The following is a 12,678-nucleotide window of genomic DNA, read 5'->3' on the forward strand; positions in this document are numbered from 1 at the left end:
GCTGAAAACAGCGTCAGTCCGGGTTAGTTCCATTCAAATCATGCAAGTTAGAGTCCAAAACAAGGGCAAAAGTGTTTGGAAAAGTAGATACGACGGAGACGTATCAACCCCCCAAGCTTAAACCTTTGCTTGTCCTCAAGCAATTCAGTTGATAAACTGAAAGTGATAAAGAAAAACTTTTACAAACTCTGTTTGCTCTTGTTGTTGTAAATATGTAAAGCCAACATTCAAGTTTTCAGCAAAGATTATGACTAACCACATTTGCAATAACTCTTAGGTCTCATGTTTACTCATATCAATGGCATAATCAACTAGCGAGCGATAATAATAAATCTCGGATGATAACACTTTCTCAAAACAATCACAATATGATATAGCAGGATGGTATCTCGCTAACCCTTTCTGAGACCGCAAAACATAAATGCAGAGCACCTTTAAAGATCAAGGACTGACTAGACATTGTAATTCATGGTAAAAGAGATCCAGTCATAGTCATACCCAATATAAATTAATAGTAATGGATGCAAATGACAGCAGCGCTCTCCAGCTAGTACTTTTTAATAAGAGGGTGATGACTCAACATAAAAGTAAATAGATAGGCCCTTCGCAGAGGGAAGCAGGGATTTGTAGAGGTGCCAGAGCTCGGTTTTGAAATAGAGATAAATAATATTTTGAGCGGCATACTTTCATTGTCAACATAACAACCAAGAGATGGCGATATCTTCCATGCTATACACATTATAGGCGGTTCCCAAACAGAATGGTAAAGTTTATACTCCCCCTCCACCAACAAGCATCAATCCATGACTTGCTCGAAACAACGAGTGTCTCCAACTAGCAACAGTTCCAGGGGGAGTTTTGTTTGCAATTATTTTGATTTAGTTTGCATAAAGCATGGGACTGGGCATCCCGGTGACCAGCCATTTTCTCGTGAGTGAGGAGCGGAGTCGACTCCTCTTGAGAATAACCCGCCTAGCATGGAAGATACGGACATCCCTAGTTGATACATGAGCTATTCGAGCATACAAAACAGAATTTCATTTGAAGGTTTAGAGTTTGGCACATACAAATTTACTTGGAACGGCAGGTAGATACCGCATATAGGAAGGTATAGTGGACTCATATGGAATAACTTTGGGGTTTAAGGGATTGGATGCACAAGCAGTATTCCCACTTAGTACAAGTGAAGGCTAGCAAAAGACTGGGAAGCGACCAACTAGAGAGCGACAACAGTCATGAACATGCATTAAAATTAATAAACATTGAGTACGAGCATGAGTAGGATATAATCCACCATGAACATAAATATCATGAAGGCTATGTTGATTTGTTTCAACTACATGTGTGAACATGTGCCAAGTCGAGTCACTTAAATCATTCAAAGGAGGATACCACCCCACTATACCACATCACAACCATTTTAATAGCATGTTGGCATGCAAGGTAAACCATTATAACTCATAGCTAATCAAGCATGGCATAAGCAACTATGATCTCTAATTATCATTGCAAACATGTTTATTCATAATAGGCTGAATCAGGAACGATGAACTCATCATATTTACAAAAACAAGGGAGGTCGAGTTTATACCAGCTTCTCTCATCTCAGTCAGTCCATCATATATCGTCATAATTGCCTTTCACTTGCACGACCGAACGATGTGAAAATAATAAGAGTGCACGTGCATTGGACTAAGCTGGAATCTGCGAGCATTCAATAAACAGGAGAAGACAAGGCAATATGGGCTCTTGGTTAAATCGACAATAATGCATATAAGAGCCACTTCAACAATTTAATTATGGTCTTCTCCTATCGACCCCCAAAGAAAAGAAAAGGAATAAAACTATTTACACGGGAAAGCTCCCAACAAGCAAAAGAAGAACGGGAAATCTTTTTGGGTTTTCTTTTTAATTATTACTAATACAGCAAGAAAAGTAAACTAACTAAAAGCTATTACTAATTTTTTTGTTTTTCTTAAGGTTTAACAAACACACAAGAAGAAAGCGAGAAAAAAAAGAAAATAAACTAGCATGGATATTACAGTGAAAGAGTATGAGCACCGACATCTAGCAATGAGTGTGTGTGCATGAATGTAATGTCGGTGAGAGATACGTACTCCCCCAAGCTTAGGCTTTTGGCCTGAGTTGGTTCATTTCCACGGATGGCCTGGCGAATATCCATAGTTGTAGCTGGGGTCGTACTGAGCTGCGGCAGTTATTGCCTCCTGAGCTGCAGCGTGGCGGCGAGCTGCCTCCGCCCTCCTCTCGTACTCATCTGCCTCCTCTCTGGTAATAACATATCTTCCTTTTGCCTGATAATCAAAGAAGGCAGGAGCAGGGAGAGTAATACGGACAGCATGACGTTTGTCAAAGATTAAGCGATACCGGAGAGGTGATTCATTCCTCTCGATAAACTGGTGGTGGACCATAGAATTATAGTCTAAATAAGTAGGAGGCAACTCAATATCATCCTCACGAATGTCGACACCAAGAGAATCAGCTAAGCGGGTTGCATAAATTCCTCCAAAGAAATCTCCATTAAATCTATTATGATGCAACCTACGTGCAACAATGGCTCCCAAGTTATAAGTTTTGTCTCCTAACACAGCACTCCTAAGAATACTGAGATCAGGGACATACATGTGACATGCTTCATCTTTACCATTTATGCACCTACCTATGAAGAGAGCAAAGTAATGTATAGCAGGAAAATGAATGCTCCCTATGGTAGCTTGTGCTATGTCTCTAGATTCCCCCACAATTATACTAGCAAGAAAATTTCTAAATTCAGATTTGCGGGGTTCACTAGCACTACCCCATTGTGGAAGTTTGCAAGCAGTGGTAAAATCCTCTAAGTCCATCGTATAAGATTTTTCATAAAGATCAAACAGGACAGTTGGAGAATTACGTGAAGATGAAAATTCAAACCTCCTCACAAATGAACTACTGAGATAGTGGTATTGGCGGCACTTCTCTGCCTCGAAGCTCACAAGATCAGCGTTACGCAAATACGCGTTAAATTCTTCCTTGATTCCCGCTCGATCCATAAAGCCTTCTGAAGGCCATTCACAAGGCCGCACTGGAGCGTCCCTTGGTGGCTCCTCATCGGCATCGCGCATTGCGAGCCTGGGTCCTTGCTTCCTTGAAGGACCACCTTGGAACATTTTCCTAAACATATTTCTTCCTCTGAAAAAATTCTGAAATTTTTAGTAACTTCAAATAAAAGTGAACCATACTCAACAAAATTGATAGCAACTACTCCTACAAGTGCCTAGAGCCTATATCAAGCATTAGAACTACTTGGAACCATATAAATTTGACATGCAAGCTCAAGAACATGGTCACCTAGGCAGCACAAATTTGTAATGAATAAAGCACTAGAACAAAAACTAATTGGACCAATGGAGGAGTCACATACCAAGGAACAATCTCCCCAAGCAGTTTTGTGAGAGGTGCTTTGAGCAAGGAGATCGAAAATCGCAGCAAAATGAGCTAGAACTCGTGCTTGAGCTGGATGGTGATTTTTTTGGGAGGAAGAAGAAGTGTGTGGGTGCAGGAATAAGTGGAGGGGAGCCACCATGGGCCCACGAGGCAGGGGGCGAGCCCTGGGGGGTAGGGCGCGCCCTCCACCCTCGTGGCCAGGTGCTTGCCCCTCTTGATGTGTTCTCAGTGCCAGATATTCTCAAATATCCTAGAAAAAATCATATTTCATTTTCAGGGCATTTGGAGAACTTTTATTTCCGGGGTATTTTTATATTGCACGGATAAATCAGAAAACAAACAGGAAAATACTATTTTTACTTTATTTTCAACTAAATAACAGAAAGTAGAGAAAGGGTACAGAAGGTTGTGCCTTCTAGTTTCATCCATCTCATGCTCATCAAAAGGGATCCATTAACAAGGTTGATCAAGTCTTGTTAGCAAACTCATTCCGAATAACATGGAACCGGAGAAATTTCGAATAACACTATGTTACCTCAACGGGGATATGCACATCCCCAATAATAAGAATATCATATTTCTTCTTGATAGTAGGAAGAGGAAATTCAAAACCTCCAAAAATAATCGATGGAATTTTTCCAATAGAATTGATACTATGAACTTGAGGTTGTTTCCTCGGAAAGTGTACCGTATGCTCATTACCATTAACATGAAAAGTGACATTGCCTTTGTTGCAATCAATAACAGCCCCTGCAGTATTCAAAAAAGGTCTTCCAAGAATAATAGACATACTATCGTCCTCGGGAATATCAAGAATAACAAAGTCCGTTAAAATAGTAACGTTTGCAACCACAACAGGCACATCCTCACAAATACTGACAGGTATAGCAGTTGATTTATCAGCCATTTGGAAAGATATTTCAGTAGGTGTCAACTTATTCAAATCAAGTCTACGATATAAGGAGAGAGGCATAACACTAACACCGGCTCCAAGATCACATAAAGCAGTTTTAACATAGTTTCTTTTAATGGAGCATGGTATAGTGGGTACTCCTGGATCTCCAAGTTTCTTTGGTATTCCACCCTTAAAAGTATAATTAGCAAGCATGGTGGAAATTTCAGCTTCCGGTATCTTTCATGTACTTGGCATAAGGATTCATTTCGAGCATATCAGTTAATCGCATACGCCAAAAGATAGGTCTAATCATTTCAGCAAAGCGCTCAAAATCCTCATCATCCTTTTTCTTGGATGGTTTGGGAGGAAAAGGCATGGGTTTCTGAACCCAAGGTTCTCTTTATTTACCATGTTTCCTAGCAACAAAGTCTCTCTTATCATAACGTTGATTCTTTGATTGTGGGTTATCAAGATCAACATCAGGTTCAATTTCTACATCATTATCATTACTAGGTTGAGCATCATCATGAACATCACCATTAGTATTTTCACTAGGCTCATGTTCATTACCAGATTGTGTTTCAGCATCAGAAATAGATATATCATTTGGATTCTCAGGTGGTTCAGCAATAGGTTCACTAGAAGCATGCAAAGTCCTATCATTTTTCTTTTTCTTCTTTTTAGAAGGACTAGGTGCATCAATATTATTTCTCTAAGAATCTTGCTCAATTCTCTTAGGGTGGCCTTCAGGATACAAAGGTTCTTGAGTCATCCTACCAGTTCTAGTAGCCACTCTAACAGCATAATCATTTTTCTTACTATTCATTTCATTGAGCAAATCATTTTGAGCTTTAAGTACTTGTTCTACTTGAGTGGTAACCATAGAAGCATGTTTAGTAATGAGTTTAAGTTCACCCTTAACTCTAGACATATAATCACCCAAGTGTTCAATCATATAAGCATTTTGTTTTAATTGTGTACCAAAATAAGCATTGAAATCTTCTTGCCTAACCATAAAGTTATCAAACTCATCCAAGCATTGGCTAGCAATTTTAGTAGGAGGGATTTCAGCTTTATCATATCTATAGAGAGAATTTACCTTTACTACCTGTGTCGGGTTATCAAGACCATGAGTTTCGTCAATAGGTGATGGATTAAGATCATATATTTCTTAACAGGCGGTAAATTAAGACCATGTATTTCTTCAATAGGAGGTAAATTCTTAACATCTTCAGCTTTAATACCCTTTTCTTTCATAGATTTCTTTGCCTCTTGCATATCTTCAGGACTGAGAAATAGAACACCTCTCTTCTTCGGAGTTGGTTTAGGAATAGGCTCAGGAATTGGCTCAGGAGCTGGCTCAGGAAGTGTCCAACTATTTTCATTTTTCAACATATTATTCAATAGAATTTCAGCTTCATCCGGTGTTCTTTCCCTGAAAACAGAACCAGCACAACTATCCAGGTAATCTCTGGAAGCATCGGTTAGTCCATTATAAAAGATATCAAGTATTTCATTTTTCTTGAGAGGATGATCAGGCAAAGCATTAAGTAACTTGAGAAGCCTCCCCCAAGCTTGTGGGAGACTCTCTTCTTCAATTTGCACAAAATTGTATATATCCCTTAAAGCAGCTTGTTTCTTATGAGCAGGGAAATATTTAGCAGGGAAGTAATAAATCATGTCCTGGGGACTACGCACACAACCAGGATCAAGAGAATTAAACCATATCTTAGCATCACCCTTTAATGAGAATGGAAATATTTTAAGGATATAGAAGTAGCGAGATCTCTCATCATTAGTGAACAGGGTGGCTATATCATTTAATTTAGTAAGATGTGCCACAACAGTTTCAGATTCATAGCCATGAAAATGATCAGATTCAACCAAAGTAATTATATCAGGATCAACAGAGAATTCATAATCCTTATCAGTAACACATATAGGTGAAGTAGCAAAAGCAGGGTCAGGTTTCATTCTAGCATTAAGAGATTGCTGCTTCCATTTAACTAATAACCTCTTGAGCTCATATCTATCTTTGCAAGCTAAAATAGCTAAAGAAGCTTCTTTTTCAAAAACATAACCCTCAGGAATAACAGGAAAATCTTCGTCATCACTTTCATCTATATAATCAGTTTCAATAATTTCTTTCTCTCTAGCCCTAGCAATTTGTTCATCAAGAAATTCACTAAGGGGCACAGTAGTATCAAGCATAGAAGTAGTTTCATCAAAAGTATCATGCATAGCAGAAGTGGCATCATCAATAACATGTGACATATCAGAACGAATAGCAGAAGCAGGTTTAGGTGTCGCAAGCTTACTCAAAATAGAAGGTGAATCAAGTGCAGAGCTAGATGGCAGTTCCTTACGTCCCCTCTTAGTTGAGGGATAAATTGTTGTCTTAGCGTCTTTCAAGTTCTTCATAGTGACCAGCAGATATAAATCCCAAGTGACTCAAAGAATAGAGCTATGGTCCCCGGCAACGGCGCCAGAAAATAGTCTTGATAACCCACAAGTATAGGGGATCGCAACAGTTTTCGAGGGTATAGTATTCAACCCAAATTTATTGATTCAACACAAGGGGAGCCAAAGAATATTCTCAAGTATTAGCAGTTGAGTTGTCAATTCAACCACACCTGGATAACTTAGTATCTGCAGCAAAGTATTTAGTAGCAAAGTAGTATGATAGTGATGGTAACGGTAACAAAAGTAATATTTTTGGTGTTTTGTAGTGATTGTAACAGTAGCAACGGAAAAGTAAATAAGTGAAGAACGATATATGAAAAGCTCGTAGGCATTGGATCGGTGATGACGAATTATGCCGGATGCGGTTCATCATGTAACAATCATAACATAGGGTGACACAGAACTAGCTCCAATTCATCAATGTAATGTAGGCATGTATTCCGAATATAGTCATACGTGCTTATGGAAAAGAACTTGCATGACATCTTTTGTCCTACCCTCCCATGGCAGCGGGGTCCTAATGGAAACTAAGGGATATTAAGGCCTCTTTTTAATAGAGTACCGGACCAAAGCATTAACACATAGTGAATACATGAACTCCTCAAACTATGGTCATCACCGGGAGTGGTCCCGATTATTGTCACTTCGGGGTTGCCGGATCATAACACATAGTAGGTGACTATAGACTTGCAAGATAGGATCAAGAACTCACATATATTCATGAAAACATAATAGGTTCAGATCTGAAATCATGGCACTCGGGCCCTAGTGACAAGCATTAAGCATAGCAAAGTCATAGCAACATCAATCTCAGAACATAGTGGATACTAGGGATCAAACCCTAACAAAACTAACTCGATTACATGATAGATCTCATCCAACCCATCACCGTCCAGCAAGCCTACGATGGAATTACTCACGCACGGCGGTGAGCATCATGAAATTGGTGATGGAGGATGGTTGATGATGACGACGGCGACGAATCCCCCTCTCCGGAGCCCCGAACGGACTCCAGATCAGCCCTCCCGAGAGGTTTTAGGGCTTGGCGGCGGCTCCGTATCGTAAAACGCGATGAATCCTTCTCTCTGATTTTTTCTCTCCCCGAAAGTGAATATATGGAGTTGGAGTTGAGGACGGTGGAGCGTCAGGGGGCCCACGAGGTAGGGGGCGCGCCCTCCACCCTCGTGGACAGGGTGTGGGCCCCTTGACGTGGATTTTTCTTCCGGTATTTTTCTTATTTTCCAAATAGATGTTCCGTGGAGTTTCAGGTCATTCCGAGAACTTTTGTTTCTGCACATAAATAACACCATGGAAAGTCTGCTGAAAACAGCGTCAGTCTGGGTTAGTTCCATTCAAATCATGCAAGTTAGAGTCCAAAACAAGGGCAAACGTGTTTGGAAAAGTAGATACGACGGAGACGTATCACGTACTGTCGGGCAATTCGTTATCCTTTGGAAGCTTCTTCATCAATATTTTCAGTAGCTTCTCAAATCCTTTTTCAGGCACAGCATTCTCTGCCTTCCACTGCAGCAATTCCAGTACGGTACCGAGCTTTGTGTTGCCATCTTCGCAATTGGGGTACAACCCTTTTTTGTAATCCTCTAACATGCGATCGAACTTCAGCTTCTCCTTTTGACTTTCGCATTGCGTCCTTGCATCGACAATGACCCGGCGGAGATCATCATCATCGGGCACATCGTCTGGTTCCTCTTGATCTTCAGCAGCTTCGTCCGTTGCAACATCATCGGGCACATCGTCTGGTTCCTCTTGATCTTCAGCAGCTCCCCCCGTTGCAGCATCACCGTATTCAGGGGGCACATAGTTGTCATCGTCCTCTTCTTCTTCGCCGTCTTCCATCATAACCCCTATTTCTCCGTGCCTCGTCCAAACATTATAGTGTGGCATGAAACCCTTGTAAAGCAGGTGGGTGTGAAGGATTTTCCGGTCAGAGTAAGACTTCGTATTCCCACATTTAGGGCATGGACAACACATAAAACCATTCTGCTTGTTTGCCTCAGCCACTTCGAGAAAATCATGCACGCCCTTAATGTACTCGGAGGTGTGTCTGTCACCGTACATCCATTGCCGGTTCATCTGTGTGCATTATATATAATTATGTGTGTCAAAAGTAAGAAAATCAGACAAGTATCTATCTAAAGTAAGAAAATCAGAAAGAAGATAAGAACAAGAGGCTCACCACGATGGTGCCGGCGACGAGATCGGCGCGGGCGATCGACGGCGGTGAAAACGGGGACGGGGCGCGACGGACCGCTAAATCTAGACAAATCTCGGGAAAAATGGAGCTCCGAGGTCGAGCTTCGAGAGGAGAAAGCTTAACTAGTGTCGCTCGGGCATTTCATCGAACACCTCATGTGCATAGGAGGTGAGCTAGAGCACCCAAATGCCCTTCCCTCGCCGGCTAGAAAAAACAGAGCACTGTGGAGTGCTCTGCCGCGGCGACGGGTATATATAGGCAACTTATTTGTCCCGGTTCGTGGCAGGAACCGGTACTAAAGCCCCCCTTCTGTCCCGGTTCTAGGCACGAACCGGTACCAATGGCCGTGGGCCAGGAGCGCGGCCCATTGGTCCCGGTTCATGCCTAGAACCGGTACAAATGGATCCAGACGAACCGGGACCAATGCCCACGAGGCCCCGGCAGGCCCCCTGGGCTCATGAACCGGGACAAATGCCCCCATGGGTCCCGGTTCATGAAGAACCGGGACTAATGGGCTGGCCAGGCCCGAACCAAAGCCCTGTTTTCTACTAGTGCATGGTAATACGTGTCTCATTCATATTATAAAGATCAAACTATAAGTCACGTAAGAACCGACATGACAAAACTAAAAAGATGGTAGAACATCTCTGAGCTTGACACCAACGTCCGCCACCTGTCTCCGGTACCACCATAGCAGCCACCGAATAAAAAGAATGAAGGATCACCTCCTCACCCGAGCTCGACGCGGCTCCATCGCTGATATGCAACTTTACAAACCTTCAAGGTGGCTCACCAAAAGTGAAGCCCTTACCGTTGAACGAATCAGACCGGGGCAACACCCCGGACATGCCATCGAACTCCAGATCTGGCACCCCACCACGACTAAGACGCTGAAGGAGGAAACCATACCGCCATCCATGAACCACGAACCCAGCACACGTTCCGTCTTTCAGATGTCGTTGATGCAGACCACAATCTGCATCCGCTCCCAAGCTCCGTGCTGACGTTGGAGCAAACGCCGTCGCAACGGCGGAGCCCGAGGACACATGTCCACCGCGAGGATGCCGCCGCCGCCACACCATCCTTACTTGAACAGACTGGTTTCCAAATTCATCCCCAACCATAGGATCGATGACCTCGTCGGGGATGGATGCGAAGAATCTTTATTCAGCGCCGTCATCGTCGCCGTCGAAGAAGACGATGAACAACCTAAAAATCTAAACTATGAGAGAGTAAAAACAATCCACGCGTATGGATCTGACGACCCCCCTCACCACCACCGACCGAGGTTGCCGGCGGAGGGGAGCCGCCGGAGGACGGCGCTAGAACATTGGCCTCCTGGCGGTGGCTAGGGTTCCAGCCGCCTGGACGCGAGAGGAAAAACGATTGAGATAGGCGTTAACTGCACCCGGATCTGACGTGCAAATTGACCGGTCTCAGGTGTCATTTGTTGGCAGTAGCAGAATACATTGTCGCAAAACCGCAAAGTGATTTCGGACAGTACAATGATGTTGCTACACTGACGCATGCTAGGCGTCGTTGTTTTTCAGTGTCTAGGATGTAGAATAATGTTCTGGAGAGGTGACATTTACTTAGTCCTAAAAACTTTCAGCCAAAGCTTTCATAGCTCAGTTGGTTAGAGCACCCGTTTAGTAAGCGGGAGGTCTTGAGTTCAACTCTCAATGAAAGCATGCATTTTTTTTTTTGTGTTTTCTAGGGCAGTTTTTCTAAATTTTCCATGGTTCCCACGTACTCAGTATTTTCTTTCTTCTATACAAAATCATCACTTTTTTTACATGTCTACTTGTATAACCATGTTGTGTCTTCCAAAATAATTAAAGTTTTATGATTATTCTAAGTGTAACTTTCTGAATTTTGACCAAGGCTATAGGGAAATTTGTTAAGAACTGTAATGTGAAATATAAATAATGCAAAAATATATTTCATAGTAAATCTAATGAAGAAAATTTAGTATTATAGTTGTTGATATAGTTCATATCACTAGTAGAAAAGAGGGCTTGAGTTCAACTCTCAATGAAAGCATGCATTTTTTTTTTTGTGTTTTCTAGGGCAGTTTTTCTAAATTTTCCATGGTTCCCACGTACTCAGTATTTTCTTTCTTCTATACAAAATCATCACTTTTTTTACATGTCTACTTGTATAACCATGTTGTGTCTTCCAAAATAATTAAAGTTTTATGATTATTCTAAGTGTAACTTTCTGAATTTTGACCAAGGCTATAGGGAAATTTGTTAAGAACTGTAATGTGAAATATAAATAATGCAAAAATATATTTCATAGTAAATCTAATGAAGAAAATTTAGTATTATAGTTGTTGATATAGTTCATATCACTAGTAGAAAAGAGGGCTTTGGTTCAGGCCGGGTCAGCCCATTAGTCCCGGTTCAGTCCAGAACCGGGACCAATGGGGGCACTGGTCCCGGTTCGTGAGGCCAGGGGCCTGTCGGGCCTCGTGGGGGCATTGGTCCCGGTTCGTCTGGCCCCTTTGGTCCCGGTTGGTGGGACAAACTGGGACCAATGGGCCTCGCTCCTGGCCCACCACCATTGGTCCCGGTTGGTGGCTTGAACCGGGACCACAGGCTGCCCTTTAGTCCCGGTTCATGCCATGAACCGGGACCAATGAGGTGCCTATATATACCCCTCGCCCGCGAGCAGAGCACTAGAGTGCTCTATTTTTCTCTGACCGGCGAGGGGAGGGCTTTGTGGTGCTCTAGCTCACCTCCTATGCACATGAGGTGTTCGATGAAATGCCCGAGCCACAGTAGTTAAGCTTTCTTCTCTCGAAGCTCGACCTCAAAGCTCCATTTTCCTCGAGATTTGTCTAGGTTTAGCGGCTCATCACGTCCCATTCCCGTCTTCACCGCCGTCGACCGCCCGCGCCGATCTCGTCGCCGGCACCACCGTGGTGAGCCTCTTGTTCTTATCTTCTTTCTGAAAGAAAAAAATTCTTACTTTTGATAGATACTTGTCTAATTTTCTTACTATTGTATTGCTTGTTATTATATAGTGCGATGGTTTTGGTATCCGCCCCCGTCGGCCCTCGTCCTGTCTATGATTCAGATGTGGTATATATTATCTTTATAACTACTGGTTCATTTATTGTTTATGAAAATTATGCCGACCAACGTGACATAGATTTTATTTATCTAGGAGGTATGTGAACCAGAAATTCCAACCGACCCTATTGTCGAGAGGTTAAATTTAGTTGAAGAAGAAAACAATTTCTTGAAGGAAAAAATAAAAAAATTGAGGAGGAGAACATGATATTGGAGTTGCATGTTGCGGATGTCGTCGATGATCACAAGATCAAGATGGATGCAATGTGCTTGAAGATTAGAAAGATTAGAAAATATGCCATTCATACCGAGGCTTGGTATCATTATGCCGTTGGATCAATTGTTACCTTGGTTGCGATTATGATCGCATTTGTTTTCGCATTGAAATGTTTTACATAGTTTCAATGTATGGTTTAATTAATTAGATGCTCTGGAGAGCTATATGTTGTTAGATGAGAACTATGTATGTACTTTGGTTTTAATGTGATGATGAACTTCTATTAATTTGGTCACTTAATTATCTATTCATGATGTTTTGTAATGGTTTTTGACACACTTAATTATATATAATGCATGCAGATGAACCG

At 42.0% G+C, this 12,678-nt stretch overlaps 1 non-coding gene across 1 annotated transcript; it reads left to right on the forward strand.

Moving 5' to 3' along the window:
• The first annotated feature begins 10,631 nt into the window (after window positions 1–10,631).
• Window positions 10,632–10,705, forward strand: TRNAT-AGU (transfer RNA threonine (anticodon AGU)). Its single transcript has one exon. It is a non-coding gene; the product is annotated as a tRNA-Thr (tRNA).
• Window positions 10,706–12,678: the final 1,973 nt, after the last annotated feature.

This window comes from Aegilops tauschii, chromosome 5, assembly GCF_002575655.3.
Source record: "Aegilops tauschii subsp. strangulata cultivar AL8/78 chromosome 5, Aet v6.0, whole genome shotgun sequence".
Lineage (NCBI taxonomy): Eukaryota > Viridiplantae > Streptophyta > Magnoliopsida > Poales > Poaceae > Aegilops > Aegilops tauschii.